Genomic DNA, 14,381 nt, shown 5'->3' with positions numbered 1-14,381 from the left:
TTAAACATGGTGCATATAGTTTTGATGAAGGTAATGCTAGGAAAAAGCTAGCTTATATGATTATCTTACATGAGTATCCTTTATCTATGGTGGACCACATGGGTTTTAAGAGGTTTTGCAACTCATTGCAACCCTTATTTAAGGCTATTTCTAGAATTACTATCGAGAGGGATATTATGAAAGTATTTGAATCATCTAGTATTCAAAATAATGATTACTTTTTGTTTTTAGAAGCTTTACTTTGTAATCATCTGGATTATAATTAAAGACTTGCTTGGGTGTAGCAGAAAAATATCGTTTGTAAACTATTATTTTAATTATTGGAATTGTATGAGGACTTAAATGATTTAAATAGGCAAATGCATGCTAAAATATACCACTAACGGTGTTTAATTGTCAAAAAACAAAAATTATGACAAAATTTTCTTTTGTAATTTTCAAGTTGTTAAAAAAAAACATGTAGACAGGTGAAAAAAGGGGTAAATGGGTAAAAAAAGGATAAACGGGTAAATGGTTATGGTTATGGTTAAATGTGTAAATGGTTATGGTTAAATGGGTACACGGTTATGAGTATAGATAACCGTTGACAAACGGTTATGGTTATGGGTAAACTATTTATGCAATTACCTAACAGGTAAACGATTATGTGGTAAACGGTTATGGGTAAATAATTGTGATTACCCACCTGCCATAACCGTTGCCCATCCCTAAGTGCGACACATAAAACACATCACACGCATTACGCGACTAATCTCTGTATTGTTTTATATGCAAAAAGATATATTCTTTTTATAGGTACATATACATTTTGTCCTAACAAAAATAATGAGAGTGTCCTTTATTTGTGGTGCGTTCTAGAGTTTGGAGTCGTTTCATCGTGTGCCATTATAATCATAATGGGAACGAAGACTAGGAGCTCAACAACAATTCACATACTCGATAGCTGCTTTGATCAATTATTTCCTACTAAAGTACTATTTTCAGTGTGAAAAGAAAGCCATTTTCTAAGATCATATTTTATTTTCAGAATTGTCATGATGCATAAACCTAGTGGAATTTTCAAGCTCCTCACAAACTTCGTAAACTTTAACGTGGTAAATTTCAATGCTTAATTATCTCTAATCGATCCTCAAAGAAAAAAGAGAGGATATATTATCCTTTACGACTCGGAATAAAACAAAGCATATCCTTCCTTTGGAGGATGAGCATACAAAGGTCACTGTATTTCACTTATAAATCTCAATTTGTTCAACCTCTTACATTACAGAAATCATATGATGAAGAAAAAGATTACATGACAGTGAAAAAGAAAATATAGCTCCACTCGTAGAAAAAAATAAAAATAAATAAAATGACTGAATATGTGACACAATTTAAGAACAATAAATTTAAAAACTGAATGACGACCGTAAAACAAAGTATACGAAGCACAAATTCCAACAAATTGGCAACTAAAGCAAAACATGCAAATTGAAATCAAAGTACACATGCATGTTTAATTTTGTAACTCAAGTTTACCTCCCCATGTAAATAGGGGCTGTTGGTGTTGAAATTAAAGAGGAACTATCTTGTAACTCCGCTGTGGTACCTTCTTAAAAGTAGCCCAAATCAGATCAAAGTACAGTGGAAACTGCACTATGGCAAAAAAGGTCATCGGCAAGCAAGTGATGACGTAAACCGGAAATGCAGCGTATTTGAGCTTATCTTTAAGCACGAAAAAATGTCCCGTGCAAAAAGAAACCAACATGGAAGCTATAGAGACAAACAGCGACGTCAACCCTACCAAAAGCTTTCTCGGCAGGTCCTTACCGAAGTCCTTCTCTTGGTACCGGGAAGTTAAGATGGCTAGGAACATGACCACGGCCATGACGGAGAAGCAGAGGGCGACCAGGGAGGCAATGGCGAAGATGTTGAAAGCTGGCTGGTTTTCTAGCTAGGGTTGGTTTTCCGCTTTTTTTGTTCATGCCGCCGGGGATGGTGGTTGAGGTTGCAAAGGCGACAGTGGCAACGAGGGCGGCCACGACAGAGCACGACTTGGAGGTGTTGGTCAGCCACTCCCCCCCGGTCTTGACGATTGTGTCGTGGGTTTCGGTGAAGATGTCCTTTGCTGTCCTTCCCTTCTTGTTGTGGCGGGCAAAGAAGTGTAGTGGCATGGAGGTTTTTACATACTACAAATTACAAACAACAAATTAGGAAATAAATTGTTTAAAATTGGGAACTTGATATTTAACTATTAATTTGTGAGAAAATTGGAGGCAGTGGTTCATGAATTATAAATCCTTAAGAATAGATCTCTAAATTTGTCATAATGTGGAGCAACGATTCTTTTGGGTAACTGTGTCACTAACTTATGTCCCTTAATACCTTTTTTATTTATTTTTATATATATGAAAATTTGAACAGTGTTTCTGTAGAGGGACTCCAGATTGTGACAAATTCAGAAACCAATATTTACCAATTCTTAGTTTCAAGATCAAAGCTCCTGTCAAGTCAAAATTAGGGATGAATGGTCAAATTTTCTTAATTTATTATCATTTTAATCTTTTATTGATTTTTTTATTTTTTTTGCAGAAATGAAATTATTCTGATTCCTTTGTCTATAGTTTATTCACTGTCATCTATAATTATGTTGGGGAAATTTTGAAAACTAGTAATGTTATAGACATATTTAAGAACCTCAAGATGGCTCAAGAACTGTTAAGGGGCCTCTTAGTGTAACTATATTTCTATTTTTTTTTTTTTTAAAGAAGACCTTAAAATCTTTAATATGTTAGTAAAAATATTCTCCAAATTTCGCATGTGTACTATCTTAATTTTTACAAAGAATGCAACTACTTAGCATTATGGTTCAATAATATTTATTTTTCACTTATAAGTGAGAGGCCTTATATTTGAATTTTGGCTAGCCCATCCTGACGGTGTAGATTATCTACAAAGAATGCAAAATTTAGATGGTACAAATAATAGTTAGATTTGCTATTCGGTTTCCGTCCATTACTTAATCATAGTTAGATTAATTATTACCTAATTTTCTCTTTATATGGGCAAAAATAGAAATCAATGTAGTTGGTGTGTGAATATTGTTTGGTAAAAGATATATCACAGATAAAATAAGGGTTTTTTTTTATTAGCATTCCACATATTGTTGAATGCACTCCACATAAATATGTATTATTAAATCACTCATGTATCTTAATATGAAATGACTATTTAGCCCCAAAAAAAATTTTAAAAATTTGAATACACAAATTATGTACTAATATGAACCCTATCTCTAAATTGGTTGTCTAAACCCGAACCCTAAAATCCTAAAACCCCTAATTGGCAAAAACCCCCAAATTGATAGAAACCTAAACCCTAAAAATAAAAAAAAATGTTACGAATTCGTAACCAGACGTACTTCATTTTGAATTTTGTAAGAACTACAACATTTTTTTGTTATCAAAATCTATAACTACTCCAAAACAAATTTTAGATTTCTCAAAAAAAAAAAAAACAAATAAATAAATAAAACCAGTATAATATAAACAAATTTTTCTCTAAGTGGTAAGCTCAGTAGTTGGCACTACTTTCTTTTAAATTTTGAACAATAAAAAGAATTGAACCCATTATAATCTTCCCATTACAATTTTGGAAAAAAAAAATAAATTCGCCCATGTCCTATCATTCTTTTTTGGGTCAAAATTTTGTAAGATTGACTCTAATGGAGTAATAGAGAGGGATACAAATTTTGGATTTGTGCTCTACCAGTAAAATAAACCAACAATCGAATGTCATGTAGTCCACCTCATAATTAGCATTTACATGTTTAGCAAGAGTCTTGAAATTTGGAGGTGTGGTGAGAATGAATAATGAGAGAATGTTGAACGTATGTGAAGAATGTGGGGTGTATGTAGAAAGTTTGGGGTGTGAGGGTAGTATAAGAAAGTATGTGGGTGTACTAAGATAAATTTTGATTGAAAATGTACAAATATGGAGTGTATTTAGTATGTGAGGTGTATTCTAATTCAACAATATGTGATGTCACATCCCGACCCGGGGCGGATCACTTCCCGGGCCCGCTCCACCACTGGAGCACGATATTGTCCGCTTTGGGCTTACCATTCCCTCACGGTTTTGTTTTTGGGAACTCACGAGCAACTTCCCAATGGGTCACCCATCATGGGATTGCTCTAGCCCCCTTCTCGCTTAACTTCGGAGTTTCTACGGAACCTGAAGCCAGTGAGCTCCCAAAAGGCCTCGTGTTAGGTAGGGATGAGAATATACATTTAAGGATCACTCCCCTGGGCGATGTGGGATGTCACAATCCACCCCCCTTAGGGGCCCGACGTCCTCGTCGGCACATTTCCGGCCAGGGATTGGCTCTGATACCAATTTGTCACATCCCGCCCCGGAGCGGATCACTTCCCGGGCCCGCTCCACCACCGTAGCACGATATTGTCCGCTTTGGGCTTACCATTCCCTCACAGTTTTGTTTTTGGGAACTCACGAGCAACTTCCCAGTGGGTCACCCATCATGGGATTGCTCTAGCCCCCTTCTCGCTTAACTTCGGAGTTCCTACGGAACCCGAAGCCAGTGAGCTCCCAAAAGGCCTCGTGTTAGGTAGGGATGGGAATATACATTTAAGGATCACTCCCTTGGGCGATGTGGGATGTCACATGTGAGGTGTTAATAAAACAACCCTAAAATAAAATAGTATGATGAAAAAAAATGATAAAATAAAAATATAAGATTCATCGGTTGAATATTTCAGTTCTTTGAATCCTTACCTCATACCATCTGATTTCCCATTGCATTTGCAGCGCAGCTCCAGGAATTAGCCAAGGCTTATGTTCTCCCAACTTTGCTGCTAGATGTAATGCACTATTCCCTTCATGATCCACTGTACTGACCACACTTTCTTTCAGGATTTTCCTTTTTAGCAAGAGGTTGTACACAAGGGGTTGCCTATATTCCACTGCTAACAACACTACATTCTTTTTCTCTGTGTTCATATCGTGTATTGCCACCGGAAAAAGTTCAAGGATCTTCTCCACCATTTCAGTCACCCCATTTTTTGCAGCAATCAGTATTGGCGATTCCATGTTTGCGCTTGGGGTTTTATTTTCCTCCGCCTTTTTATCTGCTGATGACCCTAGAAATTATCAAGCCATTTGATGTATAACAAAGGGTTTATTTTTAACTTTTATTTTTTATTTTTTAGTACATTGATATTTTTACACTAAGAGGAGGAGGAGTTCGGCAAGCCACACAATGGGCAACCTAATTTAGTATTGAATTCGCCATCAACGAGATTCGGACCTAAAACCTCTCTCTTAAGTAAAAGGTTTTTTTTTTTAAAAAAAAAAACTTTAATCCTTGAAGAAGATTTTAGTCCTTTAACATGTACTTAATTCAAATTTATATGCCACTTAGTACTACGTGATATTTTTTTTCAAAGAGATCTTAGGTTCGATTCTCACTAAAAGCGAATTTCAACCACATTATTGCTAACCCATTGTGAGACTTAACTCAGTCCCCCACCCCCTTAGTGTAGATAATATTGTTTGTTAAAAAAAAAAAAACATTCAAATTTATATTATATTTTTGTTTTAATATTTAATGGACACCTTACTTAATATCTCCACATTAAATTTAAATTTATTATTATACACATTTTAATTCATTAATTTTGTTTAATTCCTCTAATTAGTGTACCTAAGTCACTCAGTACTACGATCTGGTGGTATTCCTCTTCACTTATAAGTGAGAGGTTTAGATTCGAATCTCGTGGATGGATGAATTCGATACCAAATTAGGTTAGGTTGCCTATTGTGTGGCTTAGCTGAACTCTCCCTCCCCTTAGTGTAAAATATAATGTTGTACGAAAAAAAAAATTTTAGTGCACCTAAATGTCCTAACCGTAATATATTTTACAGACTAGTGTACCGAAATGTCAGTACCTAATATAATATGAAGCATAGTGGCACGTAAGAACATATACAAAAACTGTAATATATTTTACAGACTAGTGTACCGAAATGTTAGTACCTAATATAATATGATGCATAGTGGCACATAAGAACATATACAAAAATCGTAGTGTACCGAAAAATCTGTACCTAAACATATTATGCTAAATTAGGGTACCAAAATGTTCGTACTTAAATATATTATACTAAACTATTATACCGAAATGTCCGTACCTAGACATATTATACTAAACTAGTGTACTGAAATGTCCGTACCTAAATATATTGTAATAAATTAATGGCACATAAGAAAATATGCAAAAACATAAGTGTACCGAAAAATCTCTATCAAAATATTTTCTTATATAAGATACTTGCAATAAATTGGTGATGTAAATGTCAACAAATAAAAGCTAATTCATTTGAATTCAATTGAGTATTAAAGTTTAATTACAATACTTTTCATAAAATTTAATTCATGGACACCATAAAATAATTTTTTTTTAAAAAAAATCATTGAATGCATATGTAGACATTAAATCTAGTATTGGGACTAAAAATCAATTTTTTTTATCTTGTATAAGACATTTTTCTAAACTTCATCTTATTTAGGGATTAAAATTTAGTTTTTTTTTTTTTTTATATCAACGGATAAGTGAGAGGATTGATGAGAATTTTTTCAATGTAAACAGAACACAAGTCAGTGCACTACATGTATTGTCATAATACAAGTGGAGAGATTAAAAAATAACTCATCTCTTCACTTATATTAGGATATGTGGTATACTGACTTGTGTTACGAGTATGAAAAAAACTCTTAGGAATCATGAAAACTCAATTCTATTTTGGTCTCAAGTTTGCCAAGTGATCAACAACTTTAATTTGTATTGGAAAATAAAAAAGATTTCGACAAAACAAAAAAAAAGTATTTTAGGGATTTAATTTAATTAGTGATTTTATATGAGTTAATTAGGGTTTTAATATGATTTGATTTGGTTTAGGTTTTTTTGTCTTGTAGACAAAGGATTGTTTTGATTTATTACCTAGTATTACTCTTTTGTAATCTTATAAATACTTCTTTATGGAGAAGAATGAAGTTGTATTCGAGAATTGTAAGATTGTAGAGAATTCTAAATTTATCTTAAACCCTTTATTTTCAACTTGGTATCAGAGCAGAGTTCAATCCTTGCTTGAACTTTGTTGTGAGCACTTTCCTGTGGGTGCATGAAGCTAATTTTCTTTGTGCACCTACAAGCCACAAACCTGAAGGTGAAGATTGTCTACAATTGTTAGAAGAAGATAAATTTTTGCTACCATGAAGAAGAAAAAAAGGGAATAAAAAGTACGTAGTTTCGATGCCTAGGAGGAAAGAGTTTAGGGGGAAAATTTCACAGTAGGATCTGTTTCCTATCATGTAATTTTTTTTGTGTTTTATTTTTTTTTATTTTTTTTCTTGTGAGTTTAGTTTTAGGCTTTCGAAAAGATTAGAGTTAGTTCCAGATGGACTTTCGAAGATAGATATTAGTTTCGAGAATTATGATTTGTTAGTCAAACTTTCAAAAAGATTGGCGCTAGTTCCAGCTGGCTATTCGAAAAGAGGCGTTAGTTTAGAGTGATGGATTGTGATTTGTTAAGTTTTCGGAAAGATTACAGTTAGTTTCAGTATATCAATAAAGATTAACTGCACGTTTGGCTTCACTTAATACATGGTCCCACATGAAGGGGTGTTGACAAATTTTCAAATTATATCTTATTTCCTTCTTAGCAAACTCATGATTTCACATCATAAGTTTGAAGGAGTGTTAAAAAATAAAAAAATAAAGTATTTTAAAGATTTGATTTAATTAATGATTTTATATGATTTAATTAGGGGCTTGACATGATTTCACATCTGCTGTCTTTTTGTACGTCTAGTTTGATAATTTGCATTTTGATTTAAACTCTAATCTGCTGCCACATGTATCTCAGAGATGAATTGTAATGTAGCTGCCCTAAAGCCTTAGCAGCTGTCCTGTGTACTGGGAACATTATCCAAATCATGAAAATCTTCTTTGCTCTCTGTTTTCTTTTCCTCTCTACCTTTACATCCTCATTTTTTTTCTTTCTAATCTTTAATTCTAGATTCGATTGGGCTGGAAGATGGTCTTAATACCAATCATATATAAAATTTTCTCGAAAACTAAGATTTATAAACCCTAATTTCCTTCCCTGTATTTGGGAGGGTAGGGTAAGATAGGTCTAGGATTTCTACTCCAGTCAAATGTGACAAAATAATAAAAATAATAATGATTCTTGAAGGGGCAATACTTTCCTCATCCAAAAAAGAAGCCATTATAACGGAATACCATATCACGGTGTGAATATCATAATTAAGCAAAACAGTTCATGTTTTTTAATCATCACCATCGCTAGAAAAATTTATTTGATTTGGAGTCTGTTTCAAGGAAATTGACGGATCATCTTGAAGAAGATATTTGTTATCATAATCCTCAATTTTTTTTACACATATGGATGATTTGATTTGGTAGACAAAGAATTATTATGATTTATTTCCTAGTATTGCTCTTGTGTAATCTTATAAATATCTCCTTATGGAGAAGAATGAAGTATTAGAATTGTATTCGAGAATTGTAAGATTGTAGAAAATTCTAAATTTTATTCTAGAAACCCTTTATTTTTCATTTTTTGTTCTCTGTAAATGTGAAAAATTACGCATTGCCAGTCATTGTGTCTTGAAAACAGTGTTTCAAGTTTTGAGGGTATTTTTTTAGAATTTTATTATATTCATATTTTGCTTTTAATTAGGATTAGCACCCTAGGATTTGTAGTAGTTAAGTAACTTTAGCTTTACTATCAGGGTTGTTACGATGGGTCACCATAAATTCTAATTAAGCAAGTGAAATAGCTGTTACCTTCTGGGATCTTTTCTTTACCATTATTTGGCTTCTCAGCCTTCTGTTCAGGCATGGGGGCGGGGACGGCGCTATCGGGGGGCATGAGGATGGGGCCGCCATCAGCAATGTTATAAGGTGTGGTTTCATCAATGTCATTTTCTTTGTGGGAAGGTGCCGTGGTGACCTGCGGATTCATACCACTGTCTTCATACTCATACATGGCAGCTCGTTTTAACAATTCGTTCATGATCTGAACAGACCATTTGTGTTTTTTTTTTCTTTTCCCTTATCTTTCTTATCTGGGTAGATCCTTTAAACAACATATAATAATGATTAGATAAAGAAAATTATGTATCTAATTAAGAGAGATTAGGAGATAAAATGGAAAGTGCATGGCTGCTTTATTACCTAATCCAAGAACAATCAGCATTGCCTTTGATATAAGCTTGACAAACTCAAAGCAGGTTGTGTAGTTTCTGGGAAACTTTTGGTGTCCTTGACTTAGATCATTGGATTTTGACCCTGCATATACAATTTTCTCGACTAAGATTCTCTTCAAACCCTACACCCCAATTTACTCCCCTATATTTGGAAGTGTGGGGTCAAGGGTGAGGATTAAGATAGGTCTACGATTTCTACTTCGTCAAATGTGACAAAAAAAGAGTATGACACAGCATGCCTTCCTTAGAAGTTACCTGAATTTGAAGTGTTGAGAGTACGCTGGTTCTCTGGATCTGCTGATTTTATTTCTCTCCTCTGTCTCTGATTGGCTTGGACGACGTTTTTGATAACTACAAAATGAAGATAAAAAATTTAAATCTAAATTATAATCACTTGGCTATAATTATATTTCTGTGATTGCTTGATGTTTGCAGGAGAAATACTCAAATAATTGAGGTATTTTGAGATATTTGTTCTCCTACCACTGGGAATTGTTTCCCTGAACAACCGAATGAAGTTGATGCATATCTGGTAGTTTTCTGGATAATTGGGTTTCTCTTCCACTTTGAATGTCTTAATTATCCCCCCATTAGATCGATCCGCCTTGAGCTCATCAACATAAATACCTTCCAAATTACCATATATGTACAAAGAAGAATGAGTAGAGTGATACTTGTAATTAGATTTCAAAGTAACCAATAATAAGTACTAATACTCACAGTAGTAAATAATTTTTTGGAATAGGCCGAGGTGGCTACCGCTTTTGAAGGCAGAAGGCTTGGTAGCCAGAAGATGGAGAGGGGAAAAGCCTTGCGCATTGACATAATTAACAAGATCTCCATACAAGTCAATTATCTGAAATGCCAAATCTGTCAACCAACAAGGTACACGCTGTTATTTACTTTACATAAGGGAATATATAGCTGATATATATGGAAGTAATCCAGTTAGGGGCTAATTACCAAAGTAGTCCCCGGAAATTGCAGAATGCAAGATGGTATCACCGTCATTCGTCCTACAATATTTGTAGCGTTTCTGACGATCATCTCCAAGGGTAGGGGTATAGATGTGGTGCATGCATAAGAAGGCATCTTTTTTACCATAGACAGCAGCCAAGAATAGAGGAGTCTCATTGTCTACATTAAAAGTAATGACCAGCGATGGCTGAGCCTTGGCAAGGCAGCAACACATTTTCACGTTTCCCATCCATGACGCGATGTGGAGAGGGGTATTCCCTCGCTCGTTTCGAATTTGAAGCTCCTTTACAGTAACCAGTTTTACGAGCTCTTCAACATGTTTTTCTTGGCCATCGGATACTGCTATGTGTAGTGCTGTGTCACCTGACTTGGTGATTTTTGCCCCGTGAGCCCTCTCGTTGAGCTCATAGGTTCTAACAACTGCTTCCCAATCCCTCTGCATGGCAATTCGGAACAAGTATTTCTTGATTTTCTCTGTGTCCATACTCTTGATCTTGTCATCCATGTTAGAATCCACCGCTTTATTTTGGTTCATGGTAGAAGTAATTTCTTCTCTTCCTGATATGAGTGGCAATTAACACTGACGTTTGTCTTCATATTTAGTCTGGTAAGTAAACCATGTTTAACTTGTAAAGTACCATAGTTTCCAAAAGAAGATACTTCCTTCTGTGACCACAACTATACCCTTTACACTTGCTAAATTACAAAGAAAATTCTCCCTTCACCCTTTTCTTTAATTTGGCCATTAGTTATCTCCCTTTACACTTATTACTCTGTACCAACATCAAAAAGTTCACAAAAGCTATTCCATACTCACTTCCCTTTTCTTTTTCGGTTTCCAGCTGTGGGCGTATAAGATAAGAAAGTCATTCTAATGACTGTTTCAAATGCAAAAGATGACCCATTGATCTTGATTTTGGAATGACCACCTAGCACTGCAAGTATGTGATGCTTCCTGAATTTACTTGGTGTACAATTTTCCAAGAAAAGTGATTGTTGGTGCTTCCTTTTCATTTCTTTTTCTCTTTTCCTTTAACTATTTCTTTAACTATTTCTTAAACTTGGATAAATATGCACACTACCAGAAAATACGACTTAGCTCTACAAAATTTCACTATCTGACGGTTTGCTCGACGAATCCTATAGTTTTCGGCTAGGTTGATTTGGTCTGACAACATGGTTCATCGGCTAAGTTCTATTGTCGGTGGTCAAAGGCCCACATTGATTTGTAATAAATATCTACCAACACAACATTTGCTCGACGTTTACCTTTTACTTGCGTGACGGATTTGTTCGTTGGGCAAACCCTTATAATGAGGATGATAAAATAGAAGTAGGTTAACGATTCATAATCAAGAAATATTTTGTAATGTTAACAATAACTAATAATTTTTCTTTGGGGCATTTTGACCTAGATGTTTGGATTTTTGAATTTCTTAGACCAAACATCTAAAGCTTTTAGAGATTTGATCAAACTAGTAGTAAGTCATTACAATTAACGCCAATAATGATGATGATGATAACGTGATAACTAGAAATAGGTTAACAATTCATAGTCGAGACATATTTGTAACATTAACAATAACTAATAATTTTTTTTATAGGCATTTTGATCTATCTGCTTGGTTTTGAATTTCTTAGACCAAACATCTGAGGCTTTTAGAAAATTGATCAAACTACTTTTCTACAATTTTAATTAATTTACTAATTAATTTCAAATTACACAAATTGTTATTATAATTAATTTACTATTTTTTTTAGTACATTTTGTTGTGAATTTTCCTAGTTTAAGTGTGATTGTGTAAATCATAGATTACATTTGATTGTAGTTATTCTTTCTGTGACATCCCACATCGCGCAGGGGAGTGATCCTTATATGTATATTCCCATCCCTACCTAGCACGAGGCCTTTTGGGAGCTCACTGGCTTCGGGTTCCGTAGGAACTCCGAAGTTAAGCGAGAGGGAGGCTTGAGCAATCCCATGATGGGTGACCCACTGGGAAGTTGCTCGTGAATTCCCAAAAACAAAACCGTGAGGGAATGGTAAGCCCAAAGCGGACAATATCGTGCTAAGGTGGTGGAGCGGGGCCGGGAAGTGATCCACCCCGGGTCGGGATGTGACAATTGGTATCAGAGCACATCGCGCAGGGGAGTGATCCTTATATGTATATTCCCATCCCTACCTAGCACGAGGCCTTTTGGGAGCTCACTGGCTTCGGGTTCCATGGGAACTCCGAAGTTAAGCGAGTAGTGCGTGAGAGCACTCCCATGATGGGTGATCCACTGGGAAGTTCTCGTGTGAGTTCCCAGAAACAAAACCGTGAAGGCGTGGTCGGAGCCCAAAGCGGACAATATCGTGCTACGGTGGTGGAGCGGGCCCGGGAAGTGGTCCCACCCGGGCCGGAATGTGACACTTTCCGATATGGACTTATATTCCTTGGGAATGAAGGATGTCTTCTCTTCTTTTTAATACTATAAATAAAGGCATTACGTAGGGGGGATAACATATCCTTAATACACAATTCCCCTACGATTCTACAAACACGTCTCTCCTCTCTCTCTACCCTTGCCGCCGGCCATGTCCTTCTTGTCAGATAAAATAGGCTACAATATGTTATCAGCACGCTCCTATCGCTGCACTTAGGAATCTGACGTTGTAGATATTTCTGCATCAAACAAATTCATCCATATCATCACGTAATTAGGTTCCTTCAAAACAACGGTTTTTATCTCGATATTTTTGCAACCCTAATAGCATGACCATTCACCATAATGCATAACCCAACTTTACGTTTTTCAAATTTTAGATTCTACATAAATTGTGTATGCATTATATATTGTTAAATTATGTGAATTTGATATTTGCCATGAATTGCATCAAATATATGTACATGCATTAAACTATTGAATTGAATTGCATATGCATATCCAATTAAATTGCATTGAATTGAAAAATAAAAAGAAAAAAAATTGAAATCTTCGAACCCGTGACCCCCGACACCACTAGGCTCACACGAGCCCACCATAGGTTGTGAAGCACTGGAACACAACCCTTGCTCCATTTGAGAAGATGCATTTTGGCATCGCACCCTAACCCACGACGCCGCCCGAAGTTGGCTATGGCTTCACCGCCGTTGATACTTGGGAAATCACGCTTGCAGTCGTGATTGGGACCTCGCCATCTTCAGAGACGATGGGTTCTTTCTCAGAACTCCGATGAATATCGAAGCAATTCTTCGAACTGATTCCTTGAATCCTCACCATTCTCGGACCTCCCCAACGTCGAAACCTAGGCTTCCATCCACGATTTGGGTTCCTAGTTGAACCCCCGTGCTTCGCCGTGCTGTAATCCCTGAGGATAATTGCCTGAAGCGACATCGGCGTTCTCCTGGTTTAATTCTGACACCGAGCACCGCTGGGGTGTCTCGGATCCCCTCGACCCGACCCTAAGTGGTCATCGGATCTTCGACCCACATCAGCGCCTATTGTGTTATCCCAGCCCAAAATCCAACAACCCATTGGGTTTTTCTATTGGACCTAGCCCAACACCGATACACGGCGTGTCGCGTCACATGTGATCCGGCCTCATCTGGGCCATCTCCTTGGGCCTGATTTCCTTTGCAAACCAATTTGTTGCTCTTGGGCCTATAGCCCTCCATCACCCGGGGCCTGATCCACCCGAGCCTATCTCAGCCCATTCTTGGGCCTGGGCCACACGGCTCCTGCTTACTCAGCCCACCCGTGGGCTTTGGTTCAATTTTGGGCCCTGGGTTTTCAATGCCTAATTATTTTTAGGCCCAATGAGTTTTATATTTTTCACCCACACTTTAAATTTGGCCCGAAGTCCAAATAATTAATTCAATTATAGACCTAAAGTCCGATTTGCATATTTTCTTGTTACATATTTCTATATATATATATATATATATATGTGTGTGTGTGTGTGTGTGTGTGTGTGTGTTTGTTTGTAGGTACTATGAACCTGAAGTTTATAAAATTTTCTCGACAAAATTAATTGAATGGATTTAAGTTTTCGAACTTTTATGCATGTGACTGGTTCAATTAATTTTATTCTAGATATGACAAGTAGGAAAGTTAGTTGTCTGGCAGATAGTGC

The 14,381-nt window shown here is 36.0% G+C and overlaps 1 pseudogene across 1 annotated transcript; it reads right to left on the bottom strand.

The window, feature by feature from the left end:
• Positions 1 to 1,430: 1,430 nt before the first annotated feature.
• LOC137714633 (uncharacterized) lies at positions 1,431 to 13,228 on the bottom strand (annotated as a pseudogene). The gene is made up of 8 exons (XR_015960448.1): positions 10,250 to 13,228; positions 10,007 to 10,156; positions 9,770 to 9,913; positions 9,542 to 9,637; positions 9,255 to 9,368; positions 8,865 to 9,156; positions 4,771 to 5,123; positions 1,431 to 2,168 (listed from the first exon to the last, which is right to left on the bottom strand). The product of XR_015960448.1 is annotated as an uncharacterized LOC137714633 (transcript).
• Positions 13,229 to 14,381: the final 1,153 nt, after the last annotated feature.

Source organism: Pyrus communis, chromosome 3, assembly GCF_041283825.1.
Source record: "Pyrus communis isolate YQ-2024b chromosome 3, ASM4128382v1, whole genome shotgun sequence".
NCBI lineage: Eukaryota > Viridiplantae > Streptophyta > Magnoliopsida > Rosales > Rosaceae > Pyrus > Pyrus communis.
Note: the sequence above shows the minus strand (reverse complement) of the source record. Positions and strands in the feature narration are given on the sequence as shown.